At 41.5% G+C, this 17,236-nt stretch overlaps 1 protein-coding gene across 1 annotated transcript in view; it reads right to left on the bottom strand.

The window, feature by feature from the left end:
• Window positions 1-14,191, bottom strand: part of BLVRA (biliverdin reductase A) — a 28,964-nt gene extending 14,773 nt beyond the window's left edge. The window contains exon 1 of the mRNA XM_048297675.1: window positions 14,036-14,191. The gene's annotated coding sequence lies outside the window, so the exon portion shown is untranslated. The remainder of the gene's footprint in view (window positions 1-14,035) is intronic.
• Window positions 14,192-17,236: the final 3,045 nt, after the last annotated feature.

Raw genomic sequence — 17,236 nt, 5'->3', positions numbered from 1 at the left:
ATAACACTGATGCAGGAGGCTTTCCTGAAGCACTCCCAGCCTGGTGGTTTAAAGTGTACTGCTTCAAGTGCCACATGTATCCTAAGAGTAGCAGAAGCCTCACAGATAAGTACTTAATCTGAAAATACCGTTGTCAAGGTTAATTCACTTTTGCATACTCAGCAGTTGAACCACGAGTGTCTGAGCCTGGCTGCTGGAGGGACCCACGCTGTACATGTGAACATACATATACACCCTCACTAGCAGACCTTCACCCTGCTCAGCCAGAGAGGCAAGCAGGATGAGACTGCTGGTGCTGTCTGTGTTTCTGTGAGTGCTCTGTCTGTGATCTGTGTGTCTGGACATGCACATATGCACATACATATATACATGGCGTGTATGTGTGCCCTGTGTGCATGTGCTCGGAACATGTTTCAAGCCTAAATATTGATCGAGGTTATAGAAGTCTTGCCTCTTTCAGGCTGTTGGATTCAGCCTGATCTTTCCCCCTAACGAAAAAACCTGACTGGACTTGTTGCTGGATGAAAAATCATCTGCACCTGGTGAGTGTATTGGGTTGACCCTGAGTTGATGGACAGTCTTTAAGACCAATTACGCTTCTCACAATTTACATATTTAAACCGCACAGAAAGGCGGGACTTCCCTTTTTTTGTCGGAGCTCGCCTGCTGGAAGGTGGGGGGGGGCTCCGAGCCTCCAGGCCCCGCCGGGCCGGGGCCACTGCCCCTTCCCCCCTTTCCCAACACTGTGGCACGGACCCTGGGTCGCTGGGGGGGACTGTCCCAGAGCCGCAGGCAGCTAAAACCAGCCATGGACTGCTCACAGCTAAACCCATCCAGCGCGGCTCCTGGGGACAGGCGGGTCCCTCTCCTCTCCATGCGGAGCCGGCAGAGCCTCCTGTCTGCAGCCAGCACACTCCGTGCTGAACTGAAGAAGACACCATGCAGCCAGCAGCACAAAGGGAGCGAGGCTTTCTCCACCGTAGAGCCTGAACAAGAACACTCTTCAACATGGCGGCTCCAGAGTCAGAGAGAAAGAGAAGTGAGTCCCGTGGGACGGAGCTGGAAATGGCGACGGGAGAAAAGAGGGCGGTGCCGCGATTCTGGCGCGTAGCTTAAAAAACCTCCTTGCATGCCGTGGTAAGAAACTGTAATACCACAAACTGTTTGTCTCTTTAATCCATTTGAAGAACATGGGGGGATGGAGGATCCTTGTGTGGCCTGTGAAGATTGTGAAGAGTGCCTATGCCAGGCTATATAGAAGTAGTAAGAGGCTGTTAGAGACTTGTGGCGAAGAAAAGCCTTTGTGTGCAGGCCAAAATAACTTATCCTTAAAAAGATGAATAACCCCATGTGATGGCCCATGTTTTGCAGTGTGAAGGAACTGTGAGATTTTTCATGGGAGAGATGTTCTACACACAGCAGATTGTTTGTTTCCGGGCGGGTCTGCTGTTAGTGGCAGTTTGGGAACCACGTGCAACTGAAGGAAAACCCTTTTTTCCTTAAGCATAAGAGAGAGACTTTTCAAGAACTGGAACACTGACTAACATCCCATGTTCTGTTATCCTTGTGTGAGCTGGATAAAAGGAGAGAAGTGCTGGAAAGGGGGAGAAGGGGGGGGGATTTGCTTTAATTTTTTTTTTTGTTATTTTCTCTTTACTTTTAATTCTATTAGTAATAAAACTCTTCCATTGTACTGCAGCTGTTTAAGGTTTGTGCCTGCTTTGCTTTTCTCCTAATTCTTATCTCACAGAAGGAAAATAAGTAAGTAATGAATATTTTGAACCAAAACCACTACAGTGAGTTAACACAATGTTTATTCTTCAAAAACCACTGGCCTATAGGACTGCACAATATCCATCCTGTAAGAAGAACTGGAAAGCAATCGGCCCAGTTGTGCCAAATTTTAGCAGTTCACTGGGCAGTCAGGTACCACTTTGGGGTCGCTGACCACCAGGGACCACCAAAGGGGCCCCAGGACGAAAGAATGCATATGTAAACAGGAGGGAAAATATGTTAATTATTTCTGGGAAATTATTATCATATGTATGTTTATCCTGGGAAAATAAACAAATATGTGTGCAAAATACAGTATATAAACAGGACCTTTTCTGTATTCAGCATGCACAATTTTTGGAGGAGATACCCCTCGTGCATCCGGCCAGATAAAGAATGCCGGCTTCTTAATGGTACATTGGCGTTAAGGAGCTTTTACTTTTACCAATTTTTGGTAACGGACTGAGGAAGTTTTCCAGAGCTCCCTTCAAATAGATTTGTTGTTTAGACATCATACAAAATGTTTTCTCTGTTACTGCAGGGAAGCCCTGAGATGAGGGTTGCAGAACCTTCCTCAACAGAAGTTAAAAGGGAAATACCAGATGGACAGCAGCAGTCACTGTAAAATCATCATATTGAAAATGTGAGGTTTCTCTCAGCCCTAACTTTCTGATTTCAAATACCCAGAGACCTGGCGGATGCCATACTCAGGGTGCTGGTACACGCCACAACCTGTACCACCACATCTTGCTGTCATTGTCTACTCTTAGCATGAAAGATCTGCCCAGAGCGGAGAAAGGAGAAGCTGAACAGAGTGGATTTTGTTAGTGTTGTTATTTTAAAAGGAAAAACTCACAAATACTCCAATTTAGCAGTCTGTTCAAAGGCATAAATACCTTTTATTCTGCAGGAAACCACTTGTGCACTTTAACCTCTATATATGCTGAAGTACCTCCTGGAAGGAGACCCTGCACAGGCTCCCAACTTGAAGATCTTGAATAAAAATGCCAAAAAATTATTGTTTAAATTCAGTTAGCATGATGGATTATTTTTGCTCTATTTTTACTGCAACCTAGAGAGAAAAGTAAAGTCTTCTGCAAGACAGTCAGAAAGGTAACCGCCAACACTCTTTGTTACTTCTCTTGAAAACATTAATTGAACACAAAATGAGAATCAGAAATTTTCTCAAAAACCTGCCAAGACCATTTACAGTCTCCACATTTCAAAGGAAAACAGCAGCCACCTAGAAGCAGCAGTGCACATTTTCCTGGAGAGCTGTTTGTTATGGACTTACCTACCCTTGCCGGTACCTCTTGATCTGTCCCACCCATCTCTCTGGCTATCACAACCCAGGCCACAGTCTCCCCGACAGGCACACAGGCTCTGTTGAGTGAGTTACAACTTCAAGGCACCAACTCTCACAGAGGTTTGCCAGCAGAAAACAATCTCTCATCCTGACTGGTACCACTGTACTTTGGAAATAGCCAGAAGGGACTTTTTTCCCTGGCTTTTAAATGCCACTTAAACGATATGCCTGCATTGTTTTAAACTTATATGCAGGTTCATCAATTAAATTATGGTCTTCCAGCTGACTGCCAAAGTTGAAGTTGATATAGTTACATTGATACATGGTCAGATGCTGTGTTAAGCTGCCAAACAAGCACCTTTACTCTATTCAGCAGATGGTTAATAATAAAGAGCTGCAGTTGTAACAGCTATGCTGTCTCCAGTATAAATACCTGAGCAAGAGGAAAACTTTTATTTAAACACAGTTCTGCAAGCTAAATGTGCTAACCCTAGAGTCTGCAGTGGTCTTGACACCCATCACAAGGCTGCTTTCCAGAGCCTGCAGCTCCATACTTGAAGCAAAATCATCTCACAAAAGTAATATAAAACCATGAAAAGCACTGAAAAAATCTGAAGATCTGGTTTTAATATGTGATATATTCCACATGTGGAGGATTGAAACAGAAGTTCTGCAATGTACATGCATGGGTAAGAATGACCATTTTGTCCTTTTCTTTCGCCTATAGTCACTCTTTGTGATTAAGATTTGGTTGCTAGAACACTTTTAAAATAGCTTCTCTACATATCTGTGGGACCTGTCTTCAGTCAGACTCATTTTGTTTGAAACTCACATTACATTTCAATATACCTACACTGCTAAGGTTGAAAATATCCAAGAAAGAACTGAGCCTGTTTAGGGGCACCTGAAAAATTAATTAATTAAGAGAAAGACATGAAGGGCTCCACATTTTATTTTATAAAAATATCTCCTAAAAAAAATTAAACCCTTATTTATAATAAGTTTCCAGGAACTGCTCTGGACTGAATTACAGAAAGTCTTGTGAAATTTCTGGTGGGTAAATAAACAATTGCATATAACTGCAGCCTCATCACAGCTACTTTTTAAGCAAAAGGCTGCTTGAATGTGGCTAATTAGCATATGCCTAAAGCAAAGAGAGCCACAAAACGTCCCCAAAATTTGTCAGGCTTTAATGTTATATAACAGTTTTTGAAAGTGAATTTGACACAGTGACAGAAGAAGAGAAGAAAAGAGCAGATCATTTTAAAAACCAACAAGTCAATTACTTTGGAGTAAAGTCCATTCAGGAGAACAAGCTATGTTTTGGAGCTATCAGCAATTCACAGATCCTAATTTTCCAGGTGACCAAACAACAGTATTGCTACACTACCGATCTGTGCCTGAGAAAATAACCCTGAACAAAGCTAAAAATGGTACTAACTCAAAAAAGGAAAAAAAAAAAATCATGAAACATCCTCCACTGTATTTTTGACTTAACATCTGCATAAACACTAAAGCTATCACAAAGTTGAACTCTGTGAGGTCCCTGTGGACCATGAACCCTGTCCCCTAGCTTCCCTGCAGAGCAATAAAGTCCCCAGAGTAGTCTCTGCACAGCTAAGAGTCTGAGCACTCTATCTGAGACTCTGCTTAAACACTTATTTCATACAAAGGAATTGCTGTTTTGTGCTCTTACTCTGTTTAAAAATGAGTGCTTTTCATGTTTTGTTAAGGAAAAAATAGTTGGAGAACTACTTATCCATACCTCCATTTCTGGGAAAACTACTCAGAGCTAATCACAAGAGGTGTAGATGACAGGGCAGCCCATGAGACATGCCCAAGAATCTCAGCCCATTCCCTTCCCTAGCTTATGCTGTTCATTCTGTTTTTGCTGTGTCACCTACTGAGAGAAGAGGCTTCTCCACCTCACTTGACAGATTGGCAAGTGCTTTGCAGGTAAACTAATGCCAGAAGAGGTTTCCAACCTTTTGCTATAACACAACTGAAAGTGATGATGAACAATTACAGAAAAATATTCTGAAATATTTTCTCAATTACTACATCTGCACCTGCATTTTCCTGCCAATTACTGAGTCCTTTCTACCAACTCTTCCTTCTTCAGAGGGCCTAAAGAACGCAGAGCTGGGCTGGGCAGAAGCAGGAAAGCTGTATTTCCAGGCTGTAGTTGTACTTTCTCACAGAAAGTACACTGGTTGACCCAAGGCAAGCAAATCACACCCCCTTTCCCAATCAGTCTGAGTTCCAGAACAGTGGGGACCTCTTTCTTCTGTAAAGCACTCTCAGACCTGCTGCCACTAAGTGCAGTGTAAGAAGTAGGTATAATTACAACCTCTCTTCTTCAGTACAGGAAATCCCACACAGATCAGACATCTAGAAAATATGACTAACTAAAGTTTATACTGAAATATCTATATAAAACAATGCCCTACAATGAATAACAAAAAAAAAAAAAGTTGCTTCTTTTCCTTCTCTTGTTGTTAAATTAATCTGAAACCCAAATCCTAAAAGGAATTATATGCTTGCTGAGCTTTAATCACAAGTAATCCCATTGATCTCAATGAGAATATTCCTACAAGCCCATTAAGAAAGAAGAGCTCTTGCTGTTGACTGGAATATTAGTATGCACAGTAACAAAACACATATCCAGCTACAAGTATGTTCTTTTAATATCCTTATGGACTCAACCCAATAGATGATACCTATCTTCCGGTCCACTTAAGGTCACTGCCTCCCAGATCTCTAACAGGCTGGCCTATTCTGAGAATTCCCCAAACAAAAAAAGCACTCCTACTACACACTGCAGTCACTATAAAGATACTGCTTACCCTGGCTGATGAAACCCTCTGCCTGCATTGCTAGCATGATGGCAACTCATAACACTGGAGGCCTGCCTCATATTCTCAAAGAAAACAATATACATACAGAATTTAGCTAGTCAGACAAGTGTACTTTTTTAGCTGACTTCCTCATCCCCTAACCCAGAAAAAAGAAGTCTTCACCCTTCTAAAATAAATTGACAGTGATAAAAAATTGTTCTTTCCTTAATAACTAGATTGAGATAACTTAGGAAATAGATAAAGTTTTGCATAACATTGTATTCTTAAAAATTATGCCCTATCACCTCTGTCATTTTATCAAGTCTACGACTCAGTAGGGCCTGAAAAATGCAGTGGTTGCTCTCCATTCCCATTACCTTTTACAAATCTATCAAAGTCATAAATTGCTTGAGAGCAGGGAAAACCAGAAGGTTTTGAATGAAGATTAATAATTGAGGTTACTCCCTCCTAACTCAGTATTTTTCATGTTAATGGGCAACCCAACACTCAAGAATCACGTAGGCCGGCCTCTCTCTCATGAAGAGTTAGTCTGCAATTAAATGTGCTTTAGCAGTCAAGTAGTCCTGAAGTGCTACTCATCTGTTAAAATTGTCCCAAGAAAGCAAACACCTTTCCCGAAGTATCAGCCACTAGAGGGGGTGTTTGGTATCTTACCAAAAACTCGATTAAAAAGTTAAAAGAAAAAAAAAGATTACAGGAAACATATAAAAGCGTATTTCCCACTGTACTGTAACTGCACATTAGGTTCCATGTGAAGCGTTTTAGGAGGAACAATGCTTTATTTGTGTATAACTGAACACAATGCAAAAGCAAACCCCATGCCTCCCATTGCCTAGGTTTATCCACATCACAACCTGAGATGAAGAAGAGATGTAGTTTTATACGCCAAGAAGGTGGCTAAAATGCCACTAGTTTTCATTTGACTGTACAGTCAGTCAGCTCTGAGCATGCCAAGACCTGAACCTTCAAGCATGCCAAGGTAGAACCTGACATACTCAGGCTCACGCTCAGGGGTTAATAAACAAGTGAAAGAACGACCTACAAAATAGTTCCTATTTACAACTGTCTGCCTCTACAGATTCACCATCACCAGATTTATTGTTACATAAAGTCTCCAAAAGGACCGCAAAAAACTGCCATCAAATTAGGTAGATGCAACTTCAAGCAAAGTAGAAGATTCTACTTGGCTAAAGCCACTCCAAAGCTACTTATATTTAAAACTTGTCTAAAGAAAGATGAACATACATTTCAGCTCCTGCACATGAATGTGCAATGAATACAAAACTCATCAAAAATTATAAACTGACTTGATGATTGAGACCACACCGTGCCACTAGCTGGAGAAGCGTACAGGATGGGTTTTGCCAGGACATTAATGGCATCATAGCTTCTACATACTTTGTTAAATCTTGTCAGCTTGGGACCCGTGAAGCTGCTGGCAACTTCAAAGACCCCCCTCCAGAAACCTATGTAAAAATAACTGTAATTGGGTAATAGACTTAAACACCACCCCCCTTCTTTATTCCTTACAGTCTCCCTTCAAAGATGCAGAGCTGGAAGGTTTTAGTGAAGCTGACTGCCTGTTCAGAGGAGTATTTTAAATGCACACCTTACTCAGAACCAGCATGGCCATGTAACTGGGATAAAAGAACCCAGTATCACTCTTCTTCTTTCCTCTGCCAAATCAGTGTGGACTATTCCTTTATTTATAACAACTGTGGCTGAACAAATGGATAATAACCCATCACAGGCAGGATCGGTGCAAGCGCCTAATTTTGAAATAACTAAAACAGCTATTGCAAAGTTTCAGGAGCAGACAATACTCGGGGCACTGGAAGAGGGCAATATACCTTGTAAAAGAGGCAGAAAAATAACTGGATCATGGAAGTAGATGATTTCCAGGAACGAATGCTTCTGTTTGAAACATAATGCAAACATTTCTTTCTCTTTCCCTGGTTTTACTAGGTTTTACCCACCTCATTTTTTCTGCAGTATTTTAGAGAACTAACAGTTACTCTTGTAAGAGAAGAGCTTTGTCCCCACCTCAAGTTCATGTCCTTAACTGCACCATTCCTTTAAACAGCCAAAGACGTCACTGAGTTCTAAAAAGAAGAGAGTGGCTTTACTGAACTACCACCATCCTGTGCCACCAATAGTAACATAAATGCAATTTTAAAATGTAACAGCAACCCTGTTCATTACTTTATTCAGCCTTGCTCCTTTTAAAAATGTCTGTCTAAATCCCTTCTTCTCTCCTTACCTTCTGTTAACTAAACTCAAGAAAGCATTTTGAGGTTCTGGGAAAGAAGTTAACTGTGTAAGTTTAATATTTATTGTTTAAGCCATCCACATCTCAGGCATGATGGTGGCCCCTCCACAAAATCAGTTCTAAATACAAAATTTATTTATCATTAGAAATGGAAAACACAAGGCACCTTACACTACGATAATCACAAACACTACAGGTAGGCATCTGTAAATTGTCACTGTTTTATAGATGCCCGCCTTTGACATTAGACGCTAAAGCTCTGTTCTTCCCTCACATGGTCAGACTTGTGTACATAAAGGCAGAAGTGGAGCCTCAGCAGCTCAGAAAATGTAAATGACAACTGTCTGCAATAATCCATCCTTGGAGTCCACTCAGATCCACCAGTTTTGTTTAAGATCAAACAAAGACTGTAACTGTGGCCAAACAACAGCTTGAGTCAGACTTAGAGATCACAAGCCATTTGACTACACTTGTTGTAAGGCTGGATGGCTTTTCCTCCTGATGAATTTTAGTTCTGCAGTCTGGAATAGGAAAGTTCATTCCAGAGAGGCATATAAGCAAAACCAAGATAATGCAGGAGCTGGATATTAAAAATAATAATCATGAGCATGCAGTAAAGGAATGTACTTTGCACTTCTTTTTGTTAGAACAACAGAATGCTTGGGGTTGAAAGGAACTTTTAAGATCATCTAGTCCAAACCCCCTGCTACGGGTGTGATGTTTCCCTTTTTCCAGCCACTGGGGCCTTCACCTGATTGCCATGACTTTTCAAATATGATGGAGAGTGACTTGGCAACTGCATCAGTTCTTCCTGCTCATAATGATTCTCTTGATGAAAAAGGCCACCTGTCAGTCTGACATCACATGGGCAAAAGATGAAGAGTCAACGTCTCATTTAGCAGTCATTTAACCAAAAGAAACTTGAACTCTGGGGTTATCTGCACCTTCATGCTTCCTTGGGAATTGACAACTTAAGAGCATCTAGGATATGAGGACTTTCCCTCCTGTACTTTAAAGAGAGGAACATTTTGTTCCTGATATTACATGCCATTTGATGGTGGGAAGGTCCGGCCAAGCGAGAGGGATGGTAACATGCAGCAGACCAGCAGTTGTTTCTGAAAGGTGCTCTCTCTGCCTGAGCACATGAACACAAAAAAAAAAAAAAAAAAAAAAAAGGAAAAAAGGTGCCTCATACATCTCCTGGGTGCAAAACTGGGCCTTCTTCAAAGATAGCAGGGAATTAAGGCTGTGTCCTTGAAAGCAGTATCCTTTCTGATGAAGTCTTATCAGAAAAACTGGGCTCAGAGCAGCCAGAGGATTACATGGCCACATCCCCTGCTTGGAGGGCAAGAGAAGAAAGAAAGCTCTTATCCACCCTAAAACAAAGGACCAGCCACTTTAAGCCCTGTTTATATTATCATATAATACAGCTATTTTTATGGTTCTTTTGCTGTGTCTTCATTGTATCTATACTGTGAATATTACTAGGTCAGGCTGTCATCAGGACCAAGAAGAACTGGGTTGGAAACACATGGCAGAATACTATTCTTTTTAAACAGTAAATAGAATCAGGCAAATGACCTATTTATTTTGAAAATATTTATTCAAGAGCCCTCAGTCTTAAGGTCTCATTAAAGATGCCAGGCATAAAAGAACAGGCAGTACATCTTAATTTGTAAATATTGGGCTAAATGTATGGATAGCTATTTCACTTCACTATGCAAGTAAGTAAACACAAAATAGACTTCAAAACCAAAAGTCCAAATGAAAAACACATTTCCTAGGGCAAAGATTTTCAACAACTGCTGGGATTGGTTATCCTGACTTCTGGATGATGAACCTAAGATATCTCAGACAACTCCAGACTGCTTCTAACAGAAACTGCACTCCAGGACTGCAAGTCCAAGTACGTCATACTTACCAAAAAAAGGCCTACCTCTGTCTTACACTGAACAAGAATGAAAGTAGACAAAGCCCATGATCACCTCCAATGCCAGAAGTGTACCGCTCTGGTTTATAGCCTCATCACTTAAAAGTGAATTATCAACAGTACAGAATTCCTCTTTATCCACATTCCAATTATCTGAGTATCTGAGTTCTTCACAGATTTTTGCCACTAAAGAATCAAAGCTTTAGAGAAAGACACAAACCAAGAATTAATTTGTCATCTCCATCTAAATTTTATGAATCTCGTTTAATGGCAACAATAAAAAAAACCCCCAACCTAACCACAAGCCCCCCCAATCCTTGATGCATTTGTATCTTCTGTCACCAAGACTAAACACTAAGCATAGAGAGATCTCTTCCAACATGTTGATCCCACTTCCAGCTGCACACAACTGGGCTATGTCTGAGAAAAATCAGCTAATTATTCTGAAGACAAGTACGAGCAAGCCACCAAGGTCTCTGTGTTCATGACCAAATAGCAGACTAACCAGTCTCTGTTGCTAATCTGTGTCAGAGCCTGCAAAAGACAGTAAATACCGACTAAGGGCTGTTCTCCCTAGCAACAAAAAGGGTCACAAAGCTTTACCGCTTCTAGCATAGCAAAGAAGCGTCCATGACGTTTTAACTAAAGTGACTGTGGTCTCAACTTACCCGTCACATCCTGTACTCCTTCCTCCTCTCTGTTATTTGGGGATTATTCAATAATCCATGTTCTTTCTGGGAGCTTTTCTCTCCTCTCATTCACAGAACAGAGGTAATGACTAGATGATAAAGATGCCTTTGTACCTACACATGTCACTAAGAAGGAAAGTTAATAAATGCAGTAACATGACTTGAGCCATGAGAACTTCTAATTTTAATAGCCAGTGTTGTGCAGCCTTTAATTTAGCATTTAGGTTAGTTACTATGACAGGTACACTAGCTGCCCCAAACAGGCTCCTCTTAATTGGTTAATAATGCTATGCTGAGAAGATGAAAAAAAAAAAAAAGAAACTTATTTTATGCTAATTGTTCAACTCATGTTGTTAAAGTGGTGGATTGGACTCATCTGGAGGAACAGGATTAGCAAATGCATTTCATTATCTTTCCCAGTCAGGCGTGTTTTCTGCAATGTTTTCTAATTAGCACAGTAGATCGCTGAGTTGAAAATATTAGTCTAAGGAACACTTCAGTTAGACAAGAAGCCAAAACTTTTTTTGCTTAGAGAGGAAACAAGCCAAATTTATATTTATATTTTTATTATAGTTGCACTTATTTAATAAAGTTTTAAGATATAAGTCCCACACTTTAGCTTTACAGGCATGAGAACATTTGCCATGGTTCAAGGCCAGCTCAAGAGGCATGAGACAGCTCCTCAGCAACCTTTGTTCTGCTCAGTTACAACAGAGTGTGGATACATCCAGAGTGGGTTTGCGTTGATTTTGGTTTGGTTTTTTTTTTTCCTTTTTACTACAGGATTAAACTACAAGAGTGCCTTGGCTTTCAGACTGTTTTTCTTTCCTAAGCCCCATTGCTTCCCCACTCAGTGAAGAAACCTTTTTAATGCCTCACGTAATAAGGTGCACTATGAGCATAATGTAAGTTCTTTTACCACACTGAGCACTACCTGCAAGTTTCAAAAAGATCTACAGTTGCCTGGAAATTAGAAGTGAAAGTTATCCACAGTCCTGCATATGTTGGTGTTGCTGTACTGCTGTGTAAAACACAGGAACTCCTTCCTCAGGGCATTATTCTCCCATTACTACATCCATCCAAGCTCTGTTAGTTTCTCAATTTCTTCCCAGCTTTGTTTCATCTCCTGTTGCCTGACTCTGCTTACCTTGCCAAGGATGGCAGTGCAGACAGAGCTTCAGTGGACCACAGCAGTGGTAATGGGAAACACCCTCTGAAGCTTCCTACAAATCTGCACAACACAGAGTGCAATATTCTCTCTATAAGATGGATGAAACTGAGGTGACTTTAGAGGCATGACTAAAAAGCAAAAATGCCAACGTGCATTCCAGTCCTGCATCTTACTGAAGTCCTGACATCACAGTGTAAGATGGAAAGTGACTCCTGTTTTAATTTGAAAACTGATCAGTTAATTTATTCATTTATCTTCACTTGTTTTGACAAGACCAGTTAATTTTTACTGCAGAGAGCAAAGTGATCCTGTTCTCATCTGCTGAGCTTAGTTTTCAAATCTGTGGATACAGCAGATACTCTTCATGACAAAGAAAATTTTAAATGTCAAAGGGCAGACTTGTGTTAAGTCCCTTAGAGCTAAATGTGGTGGTCTTTTTGGCTCATTGGGTTTGGGGGTGAGGAGTGGGTGTTGAAACATCCAGTTAGCACAACTGGGAAAATAATGAGGACACTAAGAATAAGAAGTTGAAAACTACAAAGGTTGAGTCTCCCTTTTAGCTCTACAAAATAAGCACTGCCATTCTTTTAAGGGTAACACAAATGACACTTCATTGACTTAAACTTGAGCTGCTCACAAACAGTAACTCAGTTTACTCTCTGAAGAAACAGAGATTTGTACCAAAAAATAAGTTTCTTGACCATGTGGATGCAAACCCAGGAGGAGGAGTCCAGAATCATCAGCACTCCAGAATAAGGGTAGTTTCCTGATCCAATAGTAAGAAAATTTAAAATATTTTACTATTAATTATTGTTATATTAATAATATTTAATTATTAATTTAATTATTAATAATTATTATCTAAGTGGCATGCACTGTTTGTGACAGTTTTTAGTAGGACTTTAACTAAGGCTTTTTTATATATGCTGAAAATTATTAAAATATTAACCCATTGCTCTTTATATTACTAAGATTAAACTTCAAGTTGGATTTATGTTGTTGAAACAGATTTGTCTTAATTTTCTCATTTATTGACACAAATGACAGAAATATGTTCAAACACTATGTTATTGATTTTTGGCACAATGTAATTCTGCGTTCACATCTGTAACCAGAGATACAAGAGCTGAAAGACTACCTTTATTCCACAAAAATTAATTTGACAAGTCAATGCAAGGAATTGGATAAACATTATTTCACACAAAATTAGTTCAATAAACTGTTGTCCTAATTAACACTCGTTGTTTGAGGTTTAACAAGCTCTAACACAAAAGCTCAGAAGGATGCCAGGAGTTAGATAAAGGCTGAGCTTGCCTTTTCACTGTGTGTAGATTGAGCCTTGATGCATCTTTTTTCTTTTTTTTAGCTAGAGGTAAGTGATAGCTGTGACTAGAACGTAAAGCAATTATTAATAAAGTTAATGTGTTTTATACACGGATTCTGTACCACATCTGAGAACATAAGAATCACCTTTCTCCCACCAAAAGCTGTCTGAAATATGGCCCCACCACATCCCTTTATAAAAGGAAAATATTCTCACTCACTTTACACATGGGTAAACTGAGGTAACTTAATGGTCTGGTGTTTCAGAAGGGAGCATCAAGTAACTACAGCAAACATGGATTTTCACAGGATTTTCACAGCACTTCTCAAAAGAAGTCCAGTTTTAGGAACATTTTACATGACCTCTCACCATACAGTGCCCAGGCCACTCGAAGATGCTAGTTGGCTACTTCCACATCATTTACAGACTAGTACTCTGCTTCACTGCAACCTGGATATTATTTCACACAAAGGGCTTTCCCCTTTTTTTCCTTCCTCTCTGTTCCCCCCTCCCCAAGTGGTGGCCCGTCCCCTCTGGTGTGGAGGGTTTCTTTGGAGCAGCTAGGACAACGTGACTTGCAGGACTCCCCCAATCCTCCACAACCGAGGGGGAAACGCCGGTGGCCAGCAATCCTGGAGAGGCGAGGAACGGAAAACGAAAGCCCTGCTTCCAAATCCTAATTACAGTTAGCAGGGATTAAGTAATAACCACTAACCTCTTCAGCTCACAGAGGAGAAACGTGGTCCTGTTTAATTCTCCTCTGGCTCCCCGCAGCTTCTTCTTACACAACGCTCCGCAGCTCCGGCATATCAGCGCCCGCACGCCCTATCGCTGTCGCGGCGGCAACACCCCCTCGGCCAGGAATCCAATAAGGCACTGCAGGGGCGGGCTGAAGCCAGAGGCAGCTGGAGCAGGCACTGAGGCTGGGAGCTTTCGCTCCGGTAACACCCAGAAAGCTGCACGTGGCCAGCAAGGGGCTGGCGGCTCCCCGGGAGCCTGGGAAAGACACCCCCACCTCCCCCCCAGTTGAGCTCGCGCAGGGGTCACTCTGATGTAGGGTTTCCGAATTGATAAGCTACATATCAATAAACCCCGTTTATTTGCTTAATAGGCTTCAGTAGCTGTAGCTGTTGAGAAAGAATAGAAAAAAGGAATTTGGGGTTATATATCTGTTGAAATCAGTCACAATGGAATGCTGAATTAACAGACCACAAGGATGTTTGGCAGAATGCCCAAGATAGGGCCAAAAGGAGGAATAAACAGGGACAACTCATCAGTCTAAAGTCCCAACTGGGTGAAAGGTGGTTTTGGCAGGGGGAGAATGAAAACACTGACTCACAGCCCACGGAGTCTAGAAATCCACTGACTCAAGAGGAGGAAGAAAGTGAGCATGCAGGGTATTAACATAAGTAAGAGAATCACTTAACCAGTAGAATCACAGAATATTCTGAGTTGGAAGGGACCCACAAGGATCGAGATGTCCAACTCTGAAATGAATGGCCCATATGGGGATTGAGCCTACAACCTTGGTCTTATCAGCACCATGCTCTGACCAAGCTGAGCTAAAGAAGATATAATACTAATTAATGAGAGAACTATGCAACTTGTAGCCAATGAATACTGATACTTTTGTTTGCTAAAACATATAAATAATGTAAAGTTTTGAAGATAGGGAGCTAGCCTTTTGTGGGTTACCACCTAGCTCCTTACTTTGCACAAACTAGAATAAAGAAATAGAGATTCCTCTCCTCGGTGTGTGAATTGACACTGCACACCAGGGAAGGAGCTCATGTGAGGGACAACAACCCCAGCCAGGCACTCCCAGAGCTCACTCATGCAATGGTTTGCAGACACTGCTACATCAGCAGTGCTTTTGTCTACCCAGCTGCAGCCATAGGGTTTATGTTGCTGGATGAATCTGTGCTCAGGAAATTGGGAGTTTCAAGAGCACCAAGTGGTAAAGAAATCACTCTGTGCCTGGCTTTGCCCAAGCAGGAGGCATGCAGAGAGCAGCTATTAGGACAGCCCAGGCCAGGTGTTAGACAAGCTCTTACTCAAGACTATTTGCCTCCCTTTCAACTGGGATTGCTTCCTGGCAGGCAACATACTATGCTTAAGCACTAGCTTTTCCTAGGAAATACACCTATTACCCAGATCTTACTCTCAGCCTCTTTACTTGCCATTTCTTATCTACATGCAACAGGACTTTCAGGGGATTGGAAGATAAAAGCCTGTGCGGGTATAGCTACTTCCCTGAAGGCCAGTAGTTCCTGCAATAAACAGTGAGGATGGTCTGAATTCCATAGATCTTTCTACACCATGCTGATGGTGGGCATTCATACAGTAGAACCTAAAGCTGTGTTACATTGGGACTACAGGTACAAAGGATAAAATTCTGTACCCTGTCATCTCAAACATAAAGTAAAATACCTCTGGAGAACCTTTTTTTGTTTTGCACACAAGTGTGCTCAAGTCAACCTGTTTCTGGTAAATCTTGTAGTGTGCTGTGTAAAGCAGTCATACCAGAAAAAGCCCATCTTCCCAAAGAAATTAAAAATTCAATGCATCTCTGGATTCCTTAAATTCTTTATTCTAAAATTCTGCAGGTTGGGATTTTGAGACTAACATGCCTTTTTTTCCATACTTTCTCACTTCTGACCTGTTAACTTCCTCATCAGAAAGATTACAGGAACTCACTTGGCCTCCTCCCAGCCACATTTTGTTTGTCAGGGTCACATTTACTGAGCCAGTTATGAAGTTTTAACTATTGCAAAACTTCCGTGGGCTAACATAGCTTCAACTGCACATAAGGTTTGTGATGACATTACTATGCTGGTTGTTTCAAATAAGTTATAAGGTGTTTCAAAACTCATTCCATCCCCTCTCAAACACATTGTATTACCATAGGCTAAAGCACAAATTATACCTCAGCAGCTTTAATTACAATTGTTACACAACTGAAATAAGGAGGAGCTCCAGAAAGTAACTGAAAAATCATATACAAAAGTAATAAAAAGGAAGTTTAAGGTCCAAAGGTCTTCAGCAAATGTGTGGTATTACACAAAGGAGGATTGGCAGACCAGGAGATACAATATTTAAACATATACATCGTGAGTTCAACATACAGCACAGTTAATGACTAGCATGTGACTGTATGCTTAGCATAAATTAATGAATCAATTAGCCATGATAGGAAACTGTAATGCATAGCAGAACATATGAAAGAATGCATATGGGAGTGATTAGAGGCAGATGTAACTCAGAGCCCTTGGATTCAGTAACCATGCTCCTATTTCTACAGCCACATGATCTACAGGATGTGGGACCTGTTCAATTTCATCACTAATCTTGTCAAAAGAAAAAAAAAGAAAAAAAAAGAAAAAAAAAGAAAAACACCACTGTATTGGGTTGACCCTGAGTTGATGGACAGTCTTTAAGACCAATTACGCTTCTCACAATTTACATATTTAAACCGCACAGAAAGGGGGGACTGCCCCTTTTGGTCGGAGCTCGCCTGCTGGAAGGTGGGGGGGGGGCTCGGAGCCTGCCGGCCCCGCTGGGCCGGGCCGGGGCCACTGCCCCTTTCCCCCTTTCCCAACGCTGCGGCACGGACCCTGGGTCGCTGGGGGGGGACTGTCCCAGAGCCGCAGGCAGCTAAAACCAGCCATGGACTGCTCACAGCTAAAACCAGCCATGGACTGCTCACAGCTAAACCCATCCAGCGCGGCTTCTGGGGACAGGCGGGTCCCTCTCCTCTCCATGCAGAGCCGGCGGAGTCAACGGGAGCCAGCAGAGCCTCCTGTCTGCAGCCAGCACACTTCGTGCTGAACTGAAGAGGACACCATGCAGCCAGCAGCACAGAGGGAGCGAGGCTTTCCTCACCGTAAAGCCTGAACAAGAACACCCTTCAACATGG

This window comes from Corvus hawaiiensis, chromosome 1 (assembly GCF_020740725.1).
Source record: "Corvus hawaiiensis isolate bCorHaw1 chromosome 1, bCorHaw1.pri.cur, whole genome shotgun sequence".
In the NCBI taxonomy this organism is placed as follows: domain Eukaryota; kingdom Metazoa; phylum Chordata; class Aves; order Passeriformes; family Corvidae; genus Corvus; species Corvus hawaiiensis.
Note: the sequence above shows the minus strand (reverse complement) of the source record. Positions and strands in the feature narration are given on the sequence as shown.